Source organism: Melopsittacus undulatus, chromosome 10, assembly GCF_012275295.1.
Source record: "Melopsittacus undulatus isolate bMelUnd1 chromosome 10, bMelUnd1.mat.Z, whole genome shotgun sequence".
NCBI classification, from domain to species: Eukaryota; Metazoa; Chordata; class Aves; order Psittaciformes; family Psittaculidae; genus Melopsittacus; species Melopsittacus undulatus.
This window is the reverse complement of record NC_047536.1, coordinates 30,874,185-30,890,295: the sequence shown is the minus strand read 5'-3', so window position 1 is coordinate 30,890,295 and position 16,111 is coordinate 30,874,185. Positions and strand designations below refer to the sequence as shown.

Here is a 16,111-nt window from a genome sequence, read left to right as displayed (position 1 = left end):
TTCCTCTTCATGCAGCTTGTGTTCTTCAAACTTATAACCAACCCTGTAAGCATCTCCTCTGGACCTTTTCCTGTTTGGTTCCTCCTCCTTGTGATGGCCAGCTCAGATCTCTGGCTGAAATCCCCTCCAGGCCAGGCAGAGCAGGGCTGTGGCTGTCCCTGCCTTGTGAAGGCCACCTTGCTGTCAATGCCCAGTGTGCCCTTGCCTTGCTGCACAAAGCTCCCTGAACTCAGTTTATCCACATGGCAAAAGGGAAATCTCAGACTTTGTTATTCAGGGCAACCAAACACACATTTTACTGCTGGGAAAGGAAAGGAGGTGAGGGGGGTTTTGATGTGTAGTCAGCAGGTATTACTAAGGTAGAAAGAACTGATGAGTTTGATGAGCAGATCAAAACCATTTAATATGGGTCAGTTCAATGCGACTCATCTGTTTCTCCCTGGTCCTTCAATGCCTCACTGGTGCCAGGGTTCAGAAGCCAGGCATCCTCAGCTCACTCCTCAAGTCATCTGCACTGCATCACCTGGGTCCATGGGATGGTGCGGAGGGGATGTGCCAGGGATGCCTGATGGGGCCACCAGGAACACGGCAATGACTTCTCTGGAAGAGTGGAGTTGAGCACACAGGCTCCATAGGCAGCTCACCAGCCTGTGGGAGGTAGCAACAAGGTCAGGGATGCCAGGAAGCACCAGTGAAAATCCTCTCTGGGGAGACAAGCATTTTGGCAGGAATTGCTCCTGCAGGCAATGCCAGCTGTCGTCAGGGCTTTGCTTATCCTCAGGGATTGTCATCCCTTTGGATTTGCACATGGAGCACATACTGCTCCTGTTGCTGTCAGACCAGCTTTGAAGGGATGTTGTGTGAGGGCTTTGAAATCCAGCTAGCAAAGGGGAAAGTAAAAGACACACTGGACTGCCCGGGTGCCCTGGGACCCCCAGGCTGCTGGGGATGTTGGGACACTCACTGTAATGAAGGGATCAGTATGGCCCTTTTTTTTCCCCAAGCACCAGAAGGAACTTGTATGGGTAAGCAGGAAAGAAAGGCAAAGAGCAGGAAGCATCAAATAGGGATACTCTTTAGATGCAACTGGCACATGCAGAAACCTTGCCCCTGGGCTACAGTACTCATCTTCACCTGGTTTGAAGCTACAAGGAGGGCTCCTGGGTCTGATTCAGTGCCTGGTCCCATTGCTGCTCAGCTGATGGAGCAGGAGGCACAACTTCCCCCTGGCTGCATCTCTGGGAATGGGCTCATGCTGGGAGCAGTCAGTCTGATGGGACCACTGGTGCATTGGTGGCTGCATTGGTGGCTCTGGGCTGCTGGTGGTGCTGGGGCAGTGCTAAGGGGTAGTGAGTGCAGGAAACCCTGAGCTGCGCTGTTGGCTGTGGGGGGTCCAACTGGGTCAGTCTGAGTGCAGGGACCCAGGAAGCAGCCCCACGCCTGTCTCTTGCTGTGCTGGGAGCTCCACTGCTGTCAGAGTTAGCGCCTGCTCTTTTGCAGGTGGTGATGCCTTTTTGGGTTTTTGACATGATTGCACCAGCGCAACACTGAAGAGGCTTTTTTTGACAGTGCTTCCTGCTTGTGCTTCAGGCTCTCCACCCCCTCAGTGCAGATGGGTTTCGGCTGCACAGAGATGAGCAAAACACTCGGGAGGGATCCCTGAGTGCTGCGCTCTGCCTGCCAGCCCCAGCCCTGCGACACTCATCCCTGCTGGCAGCACAAGGGCACAGCAGAGGTTTCTACAGGTCCTTCTGTCCTCGACACCCAGAGGAACAACGATGTTGTTACTCCAACTCTTGCAGCTTCTGGAGCTTCCCTCTTCTTGGTGCTCCCCTGATGCCCTAGTGCTGGCTGGTTGTGCTGCATCCACATAGAATCATAGAATAATGGAATAGTCAGGGTTGGAAAGGACCTTAAGACCATCCAGTTCCAACCCCCCTGCCACGGGCAGGGACACCTCAGACCAAACCATATCACCCAAGGCTTCATCCAACCTGGCCTTGAACACTGCCAGGGATGGAGCATTCACAACCTCCCTGGGCAACCCATTCCAGTGCCTCAGCACCCTCACAGTAAAGAATTTCTTCCTTAGATCCAGTCTAAACCTCTGCTGTTTAAGTTTCAACCGGTTACCCCTTGTCCTATCACTACAGTCCCTAATGAAGAGTCCCTCCCCAGCATCCCTGCAGGCCCCCTTCAGATACTGGAAGGTTGCTATGAGGTCTCCATGCAGCCTTCTCTTCTCCAGGCTGAACAGCCCCAACTTTCTCAGCCTGTCTTCATACAGGAGGTGCATGTCCCAGTTTGGGTGTTTGGTTGTATGGAATAACCCAGCACAGAGAAGCCTCCTCAGTGGTGCTAAGCTTCCTCTCAGGATACCCAGAGGATGCCTGTTCCATCAAGGCATCCCTGTACTCCACACATGAGGTCCAGGGAGTGGGAAAAGAGGTGGCTCAAGGCCCCAGGGCAGCCTTGCTGTTTGCCAGGCAGGTGAGCAAAGGCTGCTCTACTCATGGCACCAGCCCAGCAATGCAGCACTGAGGACTGGTCTCCCACAGCCAAACCTTCTGGAACCTGGGCACAGTGGGGAATGCTTCCCAAATGGAGTGGGATGGTTTTCCTGCTCTCCAGTAAATGAATGGGGGGCATATGGGGCAGTAGCAAACACATTCCCACAGCATCACCCATCAGCTGGGCTCCTGCAGGCTGCAAAATGCAGGTTGCATCTCTCACTGCTCCCTGGAGGGCTAAGCTTTGCCATGTAACATGGGTGGCTGGTAGCTGTGGAGCCACTGACAGAGGGGAGAGGGAAGATCTCCCCTGGGAAGTGGAGAAGGCTGCACCAGGTTAGTGATGCCAGAAAGCTGCTCACTGGTCCAGCCTGGGCTGCACACACATCCTCAGGTCTTGGATCTCGAGTTATGTGGACACTCAAGGCTGTGCAGCTCCAGCCTGCTTCCTGGATACAGGAGTAAGGAGAGGAAGCAATTAGCTCTGCGGCTGGATGTCTGATGAATCATTCCATCTGCAGGCTCCAATCCAGATCCACTGCAGGCAGCGGCGACATCCAGGGTGCAGGGAGCAGGGGCAGGCCTCAGGGCAGCTGAGGAGGGAGGTGGCAATGCAGGTATGGCCAGGATCACAGGCAGGAGGAGGCATTTCAGACCTCATTTTTCACTTCCCCACTTTGCCATCAGCTCCCGGGATGCAGAGGCTGTGTCCCAACACAGTGCAGTCGTCTTCCAGCCAGAGAGCTCCCATGGGTAGATGTGACTGCCTGGTCAGGCTGGTGATACATCATCTGCTAGGCACCACATCTGGCTCAGCAGGATCTGGAACAGGAGATCTGCTACAGCAGAGCCTTGCCAAGGAGTTGTGCCATCGACTGGGCTGAGAAATGTTGTGAAAATGGGTAAAGATGAAATAATCTGGCCCAAAGTTTGACTGCTGCAAAGTTCAAGGGCTCAGATTGAGGCATCTTGGGTCAAACTTTCTAAAAGGTCATGGCCAAAGGCTCAGATATTCCAGAATGCACCATTCCCACCAGGCTACGACTGCAACCCCAATAGAGCTCACAGCCACTGCAATGCCCTGCAAAGACAGGTTTCATAGAACCATGGAATGCTTTGGGTTGGAAGGGACCTTAAACCCCATCCAGTTCCAGACCCTGGCACGGGCAGGGACACCTTCCACTGGAGCAGCTGCTCCAAGCCCTGTCCAACCTGGCCTTGAGCACTGCCAGGGATGGGGCAGTCACAACTAACCTTTGAGTTCTAACTTTCGGTTGCCCAGATAGCCTTCAAATAGCATTGCTTCCCCATAGACAAAATAAATCCATAGTACAAAACCAGATCTTTCAAGGATCTGAATGCAGTTCATGAGGAAATGCAGAGTTGGCAGTGGAGTAAAGCAGTAAAAACTGGGGATTCCATCCAGCACACACAAATGACAAAACAACACTGAATGATCAAGGCTAGAAAGAGACAGAAAGTTATCCTAGAACAAAATTGAACCTGTAAATGGAATGCAGAGTCAGAATTCCAGTTATGTGAGTGCTGGCAAGCCCATGTTTCTCTGGTGTTGTACGATGCTGAGTCTTGTACCCATGTGGTACTCCCCTTCCTGGCTTCCTCCCAAGTTTACTAGGTTCTTCTTCATTTCTGTTGGTTCCTCTCCCACTGCTCCCTCCAACCATCACAGGAACTCCTGGGGTTGATATAGTTTTATTTCTATATCAACAAGCAGCATTTGCTTGTGATTTCTGTGGGTTTAATGTGTAAGTGGTTGTTCTTGTGTAGTTAGCTTGGGTTGTACTCAGCAGTCTTGGTAAAAGGATAAAAAAATTCTTTATGTGGGAATTTTCTATGTTTAGAGAAACCCAAACACTGCTGTACATGAAAGACAGGCTGAGAGGAGTGCTGGGTGGCTTGGCTGGAGGCCTCCACGCTCACTTCCTATTCTGCTTTGCTTCTTTACCATCCTCCAGCATCTCATTGCCTGTTCTCTTGTTCTTGCCTCCGTCTCATCCCTTTTCTCCCTGGTTTTCTGGTTTTCCTCGCATCGGTTTTGGCCTGAGCTGGTAACTGAGGGCAGAGAGGAGAAGGTAAATATCAGCCTTGTTCTGGAATCAAAGCATGTTTTGCTGAAACTCAGAGAGCAAACAAAGGCTCTGGATCTGTCCTCCTCGCTCTGCCACCACGACGCTGTATCACTCATTAGTGCTGAGGGCAGGCAGGGGAAGGAGGACTGAAGAGGGAACATCCAAAATCCCAGGCACTGTCCCATGGGAGCTGCATTTCCCAGAGCTCAGCAGGTTCTTACAGCACACAGGCAGGATTTGGCAGCCCCAGATGCAATAGGAGTGCCTTGGCATGATTTCTTCTCTTCTTCCATTGTGTTGAGGTGCACAAACCCATTGTACCCATAGATACACAAACTCGCTGTACTCATAGGACTGTATTTCTGTCCATGCTGTAGCAAAATGTGTGCCAAGGAGCCGGGAGCCCCTGTGTACCTGACTGCCCCTCCTTCCTTTCCTGCACATCCAGGAGCCTGCCCAGCCATCACTCATCCACCACCATGTGCCGTAATCAGAGCAAGGGAAGAGAGAGCCTTGCAGATGGCAGGAGGCAAACAGCAAAACACACAATCTGGCCAGGGAAAGCTGATACAAAGCAGAGCCCTTGGGAGAGCTGAACAGAGTGGGAGGTGCAGGTCCCTGCGCCAGCTGTGCCTGGATGGATGAGAGAGGAATGGTCTCCAGATGTCCCCATACCACGTTCATTACATTTGTTCTTAGATCCCCAGCCACCCTCAAGAGTTTGGCTGCGTGAAGACTGTTGTATTACAGCCAGGAGTCTTCATGCTGTAGCATCTATCGGTTGTAAAAGCAAGGCTATGGCAGGGTCTGCTTAGGGCTGGAAGCCACCAACCTCATGGATGGCTCAGCCAAATCACTTCCCCAGCCTGTACATTGGTCTCCCCACCAGTAAAAAGGAGACATAAATCTGCCTTTCTTTTAAAACACCCATGGAAAACACCTTGCCTGTGTAAACATTCCCATATCTTGAGTGGGAAAAACAAATGTCCCTTCTTTTCCCAGGGCAATCACCCAAAGCAGGGGCTGCATGTGCCTGGAGAAGGCCAGCATTGGCAATGGTGACATCCCCAGCATGGCATTGGAAGCAGAGCAGTGCAGCACCCTCCACATAAAGCTGCATCCTACTTAGAGGAGGCAAAATCTGGCAGGGAAATACAGGCACTACACAAGCAGACACAACGTTTGGAATACGGCCATTTTTGAGCAGCTATCAAAACTGTCAGAAAACAAGGGAAGAGTTAAATATAAGACATGAATGAAAGTCCAGAGGAAGAGAGAAAACAGAAGGAGATGCGAGGGAAACTGAGAGCCAGACGTCAGCTGTCGGAGCCGATTCCTTTGCAATGTGAAATGCAATTGCATGCCCAAATGGAGACTTAGTAAGGTAGCAAGGTCCAGTGCTGGAGCTGAAGGGTCCCTGTGCCCATTTGTTCCCATGGCACTTTGCCACAGTTTTTGTGACACTTGTGGACTTAATTCCCAAAATCCCTGCCTCATTCCATGCATGGGAGAGCTCCACTAGGAGAAACTAAGGAGAGGGAGCTGTTCTTTATGTGAGAGAGCAACAGGAATGCATGGAGCTCTGCCCTGGGACATAGAACAAGCCACTCCAGAGTATCTGTGTTGGAAGGCAAACTGATTTGGGTGATGCAGCTGTGAGTGTCTGCTGGAGAGCACTCAGTCAGGAAGCAGAAAATGAGGCCAGAAAATTCTACTTAAACATAAGAAAAAGCTGTTTTGCTCTGAGAATGGTTGAACACAGGAGCAGGTTGTAGAGTCTCCATCACTGGAGCTACTCAAACCACAGCTGGATATGGCCCTGGCCAACTTGTTCTCCTTGACTGTTTTGAGCAGGGGGTTGAATGGGACACCTTCAGCCCGGCCTTCCAACGTCAGCAATCCTGGGGATCCGTGTTGAGTCAAGTAATCCACTTAACATCTCCCGATGTATAAAGAAAGGGCTGTCAGCCCCTCTATGATGTGGGGAAAGCCATAGTCGCTGATGGTGTTTTCAGCTCCATTCCTCCAGCGCTGCCAATACATACCTGCGGCATGCAGGATCCCATCTCCAGCCTCCCCTGAGGGATGCTCACAGGTCCTACAACCAGCACAGCCCACACTGTGCATACAGAGATTCCATCCTGACTACTCCTCCTGCCGCAGAGGAGCCTCCCTGCGACACGCTGCTCCCAGAGCTGCTCTGCACATGTGCAGCCAGCAGCAGCGTTTCTAAAGGATCCTTGCAAGGTTTTAGGCTGCCGTCAGCTGAGCGACTCTGGAAGTGTTTTGTTTCCCCCTTCCTGTTCCAGAGCCCATTTGTCTGCATTGAAAATACCCCCAAACACCCCCATAGGGTTTCAGTCTGGCTGAGATGTGTCATGTAAGCATAAAAGAGCAAACATGTGGAACTGAATCGCAGTGCATGAGAAGGGCGACAGCTTTGCTCTCAGAAAGGCAGGTCAGATGAGAAAAAGGGGCAAAGAGGGAAAGGGACTCAGATGCCTCCTTATTGCACCGCAGTGCAGGGACTGTGGGGCTGAAGCAGAGGTGAGCCCCAAGGAGCTGCTCTGCAGTGCAGGGAGGTCTGGGGGAGCAGCCCTGGTCCTCAGCAGGGGTTGGGTTGACTAATGCTCCAGCTGACACAGCAAACACAGTGTGAATGGAAGTGAAGACAAACAAGAGCAAGCCTGCTCAGATGTGCCAGACCTCCAGGCCAGGAGAAGAAGAAATGTATAGGTTATCAAGGCCTATAAAAGAACATCTAAAAAGCTCGATCCATCTTAAGTGAGGGCAAAGGGGGTTAACTGCAGTCATTAACAGGAATACTGATGAGAAACCCAGAGAACTTTGGCCTTTTTTGATCTCACTTCTGTTAATACAGGAGCTTTGATCATTACGTGCAAATGAGATCTGCTTACCTGTCATCCCCGAGCACAATGGTGATGTACATCAACAACAAAGCGGCAACACAGCAATGTTTTACGCACAGGGAAACCAAGGCACAGCAAGAGGCTGTGCACCCTTTGCAGTGATGCTGGTACAAACATGGGTCTTTCATCATCTCCTCTGAACAAGCTCATCTGCAAGGTCCTGGTGCAGCTTCCTTACACCTGATTTCTTCCTCTCACTGAGGTACTGGCCAGATAGTAAAGAGGATGGCACCATGACTGCCAGCCAGTTCTAACACCTCTGCTCTAAGCAGGATGGTAAAGAAAGGACTGCTTTGCCTTTTTTGGTTGAATTCTAACCTGAATCAGGAACTTAGTCAAACACTAGAAGATTGGGATGTTCATTTTGCAGTGAAATGGGGTAGATTTTGCAATGTTGCAGGCAGCGCACAAAAATCACAGTGAACATAACTGCTTGTTGAGAGTGGGATTAATGAGGTGGTGTTCATTAAAGTGCTTGAAAGTATTAATTGCCCTTAAAAGCTAAGTGTTGTTCATACTCCCTCTGTTTTTCTTGGCAATGGGTGTTTGTGCTTGGCCTCTTGTAACTAGTTCCTATGATGCTCACAGCTCAAGAGGACACCTAAAGCTTGATGCAGATTTTTTCCCCATCAGCTAATGTGGGATGCCCACAGCTTCCTCTGTAGCACCCAATAATGGCCAGTGCCAGCATCACACTACTGGGCTCTCCATAGCCAGAAACCAAAGTGGTTTTTGGACATTGGGGAGCTTCTTTAGTGCCCTTCCTCACAGCAAGACCAGCAGCAGGCTCACCCTCTGGGGGAGAGAAGCCCACAGCTTCCTCCTGCCTGGGGAGAAGGGGGCTTGTCTGCACATCAGGCTGAGGTTCGTGGATGCAGCACAGAGGAGCTGGTGTTGCCGTTTGAAGGGCCCTTCTGCAGAAGGCAGCAGGGTTAAAAGCAGTTCCATTTTCCTGGCCCCAGGCTGCTCTCCAGTGCATCCCTGTGCCCCCTGCCTGGGTGTCTGGCAGGCAATTATCACTACAGGTGCATTAACAGGCAGAGAGCTGCTAACACTGCACTGGGAAAAATCACCTCTGGATAAACAAAGGGCATCCACAAGCCTTCCCTCCTGCCCAGGTGAGGTGTGATGGGTGCAGGGATAGCTCTGAGCTCCACGTTCAGCACTCACCATCCCAGCACGGATCCCCTTGGGCAGCGCTGCCCTCCAGCCCCTGGGTCAACCTGCAGATAAAAGCACCCAGTGCAAACCCACCCCAGAGGGGAAACTGAAGCAGAAGTGACTTGCCCAAGGTGAGACAGGAGATAGGAGACACCTTGAGCCTCACATCAGGTTCTGTCCACTTGATTTTGTTCTTCCTTTCTGGCACAGCTCCCTTAAAATGTGATGTCTGACTCAGCGTTAGCCACTCTCACCCTGCTCTGCCCACTTCAGCACTGCATTAGTGCTATCTTTCCTGACAGGCGAGGGGGAAAGACATCAGGAAGCCCTGGAAAAGAGGAAGCACGATAAGCAAATCCTGGTCATTAAGATGTGAGGTCTGCTTCATTTTCCTTCTGTCTCAATCTGGAGGGATTAGCACCGGGCAGATAAGAGACCTGCCAAGGCACTTCCAGCAGATTTGCTCAGCCTGGCTTCAAGTTAGCTCCCAGCCAAGATGACTCCTGAAAGCAAGGGCATCTCTCTGCAGCACCTTCAAAGCAGAAAAGGAGAGAGTCAGGGAGGAAGCTGCTCTGGAAGTTTTCATTGCACAAAGGATGTCTTTCCATCAGCAACACTGCCTGGCCCCGACAACCATGTCCCCATCTTACCCGGGAGTGCTGCCAGCGGGTTGATGCTTGTACAGCTTCAAAGCCTGCCAGGCTTCCACCAAGCACAGAAGGGCCCAGCAGGGTCCCTGCCCTGGGACCCCTCTTGCACTGTGCTGTGGGTTCAGGATGGCTCAGGACAACTGCGCTCTCCTGGGGTGGAGATGTGGAGCAAGTGCAACCCCAAGCACCAAGAGCACTGTTTGGGCTCTCAGAACATGCACATTTTGTCCTTAGCTAATAAAAGAGAGCTCTTTTCCCAAGGATGCTGTCCTTGGCTCTCTGGGCTCGTGTCAGCCTTCCTAGCATGGTAAGTGGGGAACGGTTTGCTCTTTGCCAGCCTGCAGGATGAGGGGCTCCAGCAGGGACCAGTGTAAAGGGCTGTTGAACCACAGCCCCTCGCCACAGTGAGCCAAGCTCTGCACAGGGCTGTGGGTTTCACACTGATCAGGGTGATCAGCCATAGGGGAAAGCAGTGAGACCGTGCCTTTTACAAGCTCTGGGTACACAGGAGCAGAAGGGCTCCATGCAGAGCACTGCACACGCAGGTCACACAGGGTCCTTGCTTTGCTCTGGAGCTCTTGTGACATGAACCTCACCTGCCAGGGGAAGCCCAGAGACACTTTCCACATCCATTTCACCTCTGCAAGAGCCTGGCCTGACTCCTCATCTGGAGCCTCGCAGCATGGAGACCTCTGCCAGGGAGGCTCTGTGTGACAGAGAACTCGTCTGCTGCTCCAATGGCAGGATTAACTCCTCACACTGCACCCCAGGATCTGCTGCACCTCAGTGCTGCCATGGCTGTGGGTCACAGGAAAGGCTGGCACAGGCTCTGCCAGCTTTCATTTATTTCTCCTGCAGAGAGGAAAACACTTGGGTCTTCTAGTCCAAAGCAGGGAAGTTTAAACCATGATGATGTTTCCTTTACTCTTTTCAAAGCCCCAAGGTAAAAGAATAAGAATCATATCCATATTTTCAAACCAAAAGCCATTATGGAAGTTTTCTATTTCAAAGTCAGTACATTTCCTTCCAACGCTTCACAATGTTGCATTATCTCCTTCACAATAGGAAACACATTCTTGGAATAAAAAGGTATTTTAAAGGAAGGATTTTTTAAGAACTTCTCTTTTCAAAACCAGGAGTCACTGACACTGACAATTCCGATTAAAAGTCTGCTTTCAGTGAAACAGCTCCAGAGAAGTGTACTGGAGGAAAGCAGCCTCTTGAGCGAGCTGGGTTACCTCAGATCATTTGGACCCCTGGAGAGGTTAGATGGGAGGGGGCTGCACTTTGCCTTATGCAGTGGTGGGGTGCAAACGTGGGTGGGCAAAGGAGGTTACAGCCACAGAGGTGGCTGCACTGCGTGCTGCTGGCCCAGAGATGCTCTCTGGCACCCGCAGGTGATCCTTGCCCTGGTGCAATGGCACATCCAGCAGTCTGCAGCCAATGACTTCACTTCTCTGATCATGCATTAATTTACCCTCATATCACAGTTCTTCCAGAAGAACCATTCCTCCCTCTGCACAGCATTCGAGGGGTCTTGGAGTCTTAGTGCAGTACAATGAACACCAGTGAGAAGGGTCTCCAGCCTATAGGAGGAATGGTGAGAAGAGGTGGCTGGGGCAGAGGTTCAGTAATGCTGGCCAGCAGCAGTCATAGCAGCACAGGATGCAATGAGCTCTGTGCAGCAGCAGGGGATGAATGATCGAGCACATATTTGGAGGCTATCAGCTTGCACATATAATAAAGCCAATTAGATGCATGTGACAGATTGTAAACCTCTCATGTGCTGTTTAAAATACCCCATATTTTCAGCTTGTCTGCCTTTAGAGCTTCTCAATAACACAGTTTTACTCTGGCTGAGAAATCAGAGGCATCCCGCCCCCGCCACACAAAGCCTGACATTTCCAATCACATCATCTTCCTTTTCATTTTTAACAGAAAATAAAAACCCATCCCCAAAAACCAACTCAACATGACATATCATCTGTGAGTCAAGCCAGATATGGTTTTATCCACAAGCACTGGAGTTGCTCAAACGGTATTATGCCTTATAAATAGCACACCTGCACCACTATTGCAGCACACATGGATGGAGATACTGCCCTATACGAGCTCCCAAAGCTGATGGTACATTCACAGACCAGCTCTGGGAAAGACAGGGTCAGTTTCTGCTGTGTCTTCACTCACAGAGACAGGTTTGATCCTTTGCAAGCTCCAGCCTGTGGCTGTGGGTATGTGCTGTCTCATCATAAGGGCTGGTTTGCTGCAGGAGTGAGGGCAGAGGTTCAGAGAGCCCCTGGATGAGGGGGATGCAGCACAAGGCAGCAGGCAGATGATCAGGAGTTGCCATGAGAAGATGCTGAGCATGAGGAGCCAGCTCCCCGGGCAAGTAGAGGGCAGGGTGGTTGAAGTGGTCCTGGCTGTGGGCAGGAGGAAGACAGGAGGCAGCACCTCTCTTCTCTGCCACATCCCCATCCCTACCACAACCAGCACCCAGAGGATGCAAAAGCCCCAGGAGGGGAAACACTGCACCAATGGCTGGTGCTTCTCTCACCAGCATCAGGGAACAGGCAGGTTTGCTTCTCTTCATTTTACATTCAGCTGCTGGTTATCATGATAAGGACTCAGCTTTTACAGTCATTAGAGAAGATACATTAAGTGGTGAAGGAAGGGCCCCCGCAGCAGCATGAGTGTTCTGCTGGCCAGATGCTGACTGCAGGCAGCAATGCAGGTAAGCACTGGCCTTTTAAAACATAAAGGAACAGGAAATATCTATGGCTCCTTGCAAACCCCAACACAAAACCACAGCTCCAGAGTGTCTTCAAGGCTTAGAGACAGTAGAAAAGAGAAAACCAGCCTGACACTGTGATCCTTTCCTAAATGTTACGATTTTTGAGCCAATTACATTTTTACCCTCTTTCCTGCCGTCTGACTCAGAATTTGAGAAAATTTAATGCTGGCATTACTGGAGGAGAAATACGATGTGAAGATAATTTTAGTTTCCAGAAAGCCTGCTTCAAATGGCTCTGATTTTGCTTTCAGCAAGTGCAAAAAGCTGGACTAACACCTTTTGTTGAATAATGCATCTGGGATAGCATCCTCTGCTGCAGGGAGAGGTCTGGCACACAGCCCTGCCCTTCTTACACCCTGCTCAAGTGCTATTTAGTGGCTTCCAGGGGATTACAAACAGGGAGTGGGTTTTGTCCTGGCTCCCTGCACAGCAAGAGATGTCATTATTCTCCAGGAGAGCCAGTCCACAGATGGATCCTTGTGTTATTACATGCAAATAAACTTCATCTGAAAGTACCTGCCGCTCATAGCATCGAGTCTAACATTGAACTGACAATTGTGTCCATTATCTGACAAACCTTAAAGGGAAGAAAAAGCCAGAGGGAGGATGGTTTGGGTGGTTTGTCATGGACACATCCCTGCCTAGCCTCAGCTACATCTCTATGGGGTCAGCATACTGAAGGGCTGCCCATATGTCAGCGAAGACCCCTGGATCTCCATTGCAAGAGTGACCATCAGCACCTCATCCTCATGCTGTACCAGCCCCTGTGGGATGCTGGGCTGACGGTGGCTGTCTGCCCTCCCCATCATGACATCTGCCTCATGCCAAGCTCCCCTGAAAGGATATTAAACAGGTCATTATCTTGCAACTTCCAACAGAATCGGCCCCAAAGCCCCCTGGCTTAGCACTGCTCATGCAGTGAGCAAACCAATACAGGCATGACATCTTTTATTCTGTGTTCTGCCTAACGGTGCTGACAACACTCCTTAAGGGGAAGTGTTCAGTTAATCCCAGCAGCTGTAGCAGGAGAGTTGTACCCATGCTGGTGGGTGAAGCAGCTCCCATCATCCAGCTGCCTTGTGAAAAGCCAAGCCTGGCTCCCACCATCAGCCATGTTGGTGATGAAGTGAGATCAGCTGCGGGCAGAGCTGGGCATGTGTGCCAGGGATGTCCGAGGTGCTGCTAGGGCTCATCTCAGACACCCTCTTCAGCTCTCATGGAGGATGTGGGTACTCTCTTCTTCCACCAACCGCTATGGGATACTGCTGCAAAACACTACATGGCTGCATATACCTATGCTGCAATTAAACCGACTGCAGTGGATAAAGGATGGAAACTATGGGCAGGAGATGCAGGTCACAGGGTAGAAATGATGGCTGCGGAGGAAGAAGGGGGATACAGATCTGCTCCGCATAGGGCAGGAAGGGCCTGAACTTGTGTGCAAAAAGCTGCGATTTTACCTGCAGTGAGCAGAGCCAGCAAAATGAAGCACAATGAAGCAGGGGGCCATGTGCATGGCAGGGGGCAGAACTAGATGATCATAAGGTTCTTTCCAACCCAAACCCTTTTATGAGTCTAAAAGTCAGAATATCCAGGCTGTGCTGCCTGGAGAGGTGCTTCTCAGAGTAGCCAGCCCCACTCCTTTGCTTCCATCCCTCCCTGGAAGCTCAACAAGAGAAGAAACAAGCTGGTGCTCAGCACAGCCCTGCCATGGTGCCTTGCTGCCTGCATCCACTGCATGGAGTTGGTGCTCTCCTCTCCAGTGTATCAGCTTGGCTGCCTGCATTATCACAGCCACAAATGGGGACTCTCACTACTCCTCATTTGAAATGAATACTTGACTTGAATCTGCCTCTTTACAGGACACAGGGGACCTGGCTGCCCCTGACTTGCAAAGGACAGAGCAGCTACACGTGTCCTGGGGTGATGGATTTAAGTGCCAGGCCTGTACTCATTCCTTTCACAACCATGTGGATGCTGCTGTCACTTACAGAATAACAAGTGGCTTTGGAAGCAATTGGATTTCACAGCATATCTTCTCTGTCCTAGGGAGCTGCCTATTACCAGCACGGGTTCCTGCACAGGTCTCCATCCTCAGCTGTGCTGGCACCAACCACACAATGCAACCCATGCACAAACCCCCTGGGACAGGAGCTCAATAGCTGGCACATAGCTACAGATGGGAGAAAGGAACAGGACTTGCTGCAGGCAGATGCCTCAGCCCCATAGGAAGGTGCCAGGGAATAGCTGAGTATCAAATGCTGGAATTATAAAGAAGGGAAAGTGAGCAAACCCATACCTGGGTGAAAGTTCTGCAAGCTACCCCAACCCTGAGAGCAAGTGAAAGGTTACAGTGAGGAGAAAATGGGAATGCAATAGGGAGCAAGGGGAGCATCTCTGGGCCACCTCCACAGGTCCTGCATCTCACCAGGCAGGGCAGCCCCTCCAGCACATAAACACCTCAGCCCTTATTTTCTACTGAGGACAAAAGCCATCAACAAAGTCCTTATTAAAAAACAAGTATGAAGCAAAAAGCACAGCTAATTGCTTTCTGACTGCAGAACAAAAGCCACTCCTCTGCCTAATTACACTGTGAAAATGAGAAGAATTTAAACAGGAATTATAAGTAATCACACAGGCAAAGAAACGGGAATGAATGCCTATAGAAACCTGAATGCATGCCTGAGCACAAAGACCAGCACCAGCTAGGAGAGGGGGATGACAAGAGACATATTTAAGACTTATTATATCGAGCTAATTGGCTGTTCTTCAAGTACCTTCTTCCTCAGGCACTGCAAGCACCTTGTGCATCCTGGTGAATTGAAGCTCCACAATACTCTAGAGAAGTCTTATAGGTCAAAATCATGGGCTGTCTCTGGTAGGCAGGGAAACACAACACTAAGTCACTCTCAACCAAAGGCTGCAACCCTCAAGCACAGTCCCTACTTATAGCACATCACACTTCTCTCACCTTCTCTTTCTGTTTGAGCCATGGCTGGGATGCTCTGCAGGATGAGGGACCACACAAGGTCTGCTCCAAGCGGAGCTTCCCAGGGATGGGTGCTACAGGCTCCCATGAGACACACAAAGATCCATTCCTTGTCTGAGCAAAGGGTCTCTATGGATGGAAAGTGAAATGAGAACCCAAGCCCAGGGCTACACAGTGGTGCACACAAAGTGAGTTGAGAGGCTCAAATGTAGGCAGCAAGCCTGAAGCTCTTGCTAAGGAAAAGGGAAAAATCATTTCATTCACAGAATAATCAGTGGAGGAGAAAGGAGGTGGTGAAACAGGAATAGGGAAGTACATTAAAAACCTCAGGGTCCACATGGAAGACCAAATCCCACGTTCCTGAAGCCTGCATAGAGATGACAGTGAGAAAAAAATGAAAAAGTCAAATTAACATTTCCTTACCCAGACAATAGCTAATCTGCAGAGCAACCTGCAGCAGGAGGCCTCTGAAGCAAGTAAGAGACATCAGGCCATGGAAAAGACAAAGGAAGAACTCACACACTGTGTAGGCAGGAACTGCTCTATTAGGAGCCACCTCCCCCTGCCACTACTTAAATACCCCACTCAGGTCCAAACCAGCCCCAGTTGGAGCATCAATCGCAACATTTAAGCCTGACTAGTCCCACTTGCAGTAAAGGATAGGTGAGCTTTCTCCCTTTGAAGTGCTGAGTGCCACATGTGAATCAATAGTTTATTTCTCTCTCTTATCAGAGGGGATTGTGGACAGAGAGGCCATTAACAAGAGGTAATCAAAGAAAATAGAAACAACATGGCAAGAAGCTGATGTCTGAGTGAGCTTCGTGATCTTAGCTGAAAGTTCTTAGCAGAGTGATGCTGGGAGCTTTGAAAACCAGACCTGCAATCCTCTGTGCCTGGTTCTCCATTTGGACCAGGGGGTTGCAAAGATGCCTTCACAGCTCTCATTTGGGGATGCTCTGGTGCTGGGACCAAGCCATGACAGCAAAATAG

General features: G+C 50.5%; 1 long non-coding RNA gene across 1 annotated transcript; it reads right to left on the bottom strand.

Annotated features, from left to right (window-relative positions):
* Nucleotides 1-252: 252 nt before the first annotated feature.
* LOC115946151 (uncharacterized) lies at nucleotides 253-15,649 on the bottom strand. The gene is made up of 2 exons (XR_004080265.2): nucleotides 15,545-15,649; nucleotides 253-648 (listed from the first exon to the last, which is right to left on the bottom strand). It is a non-coding gene; the product is annotated as an uncharacterized lncRNA (long non-coding RNA).
* Between the last annotated feature and the right edge of the window lie 462 nt (nucleotides 15,650-16,111).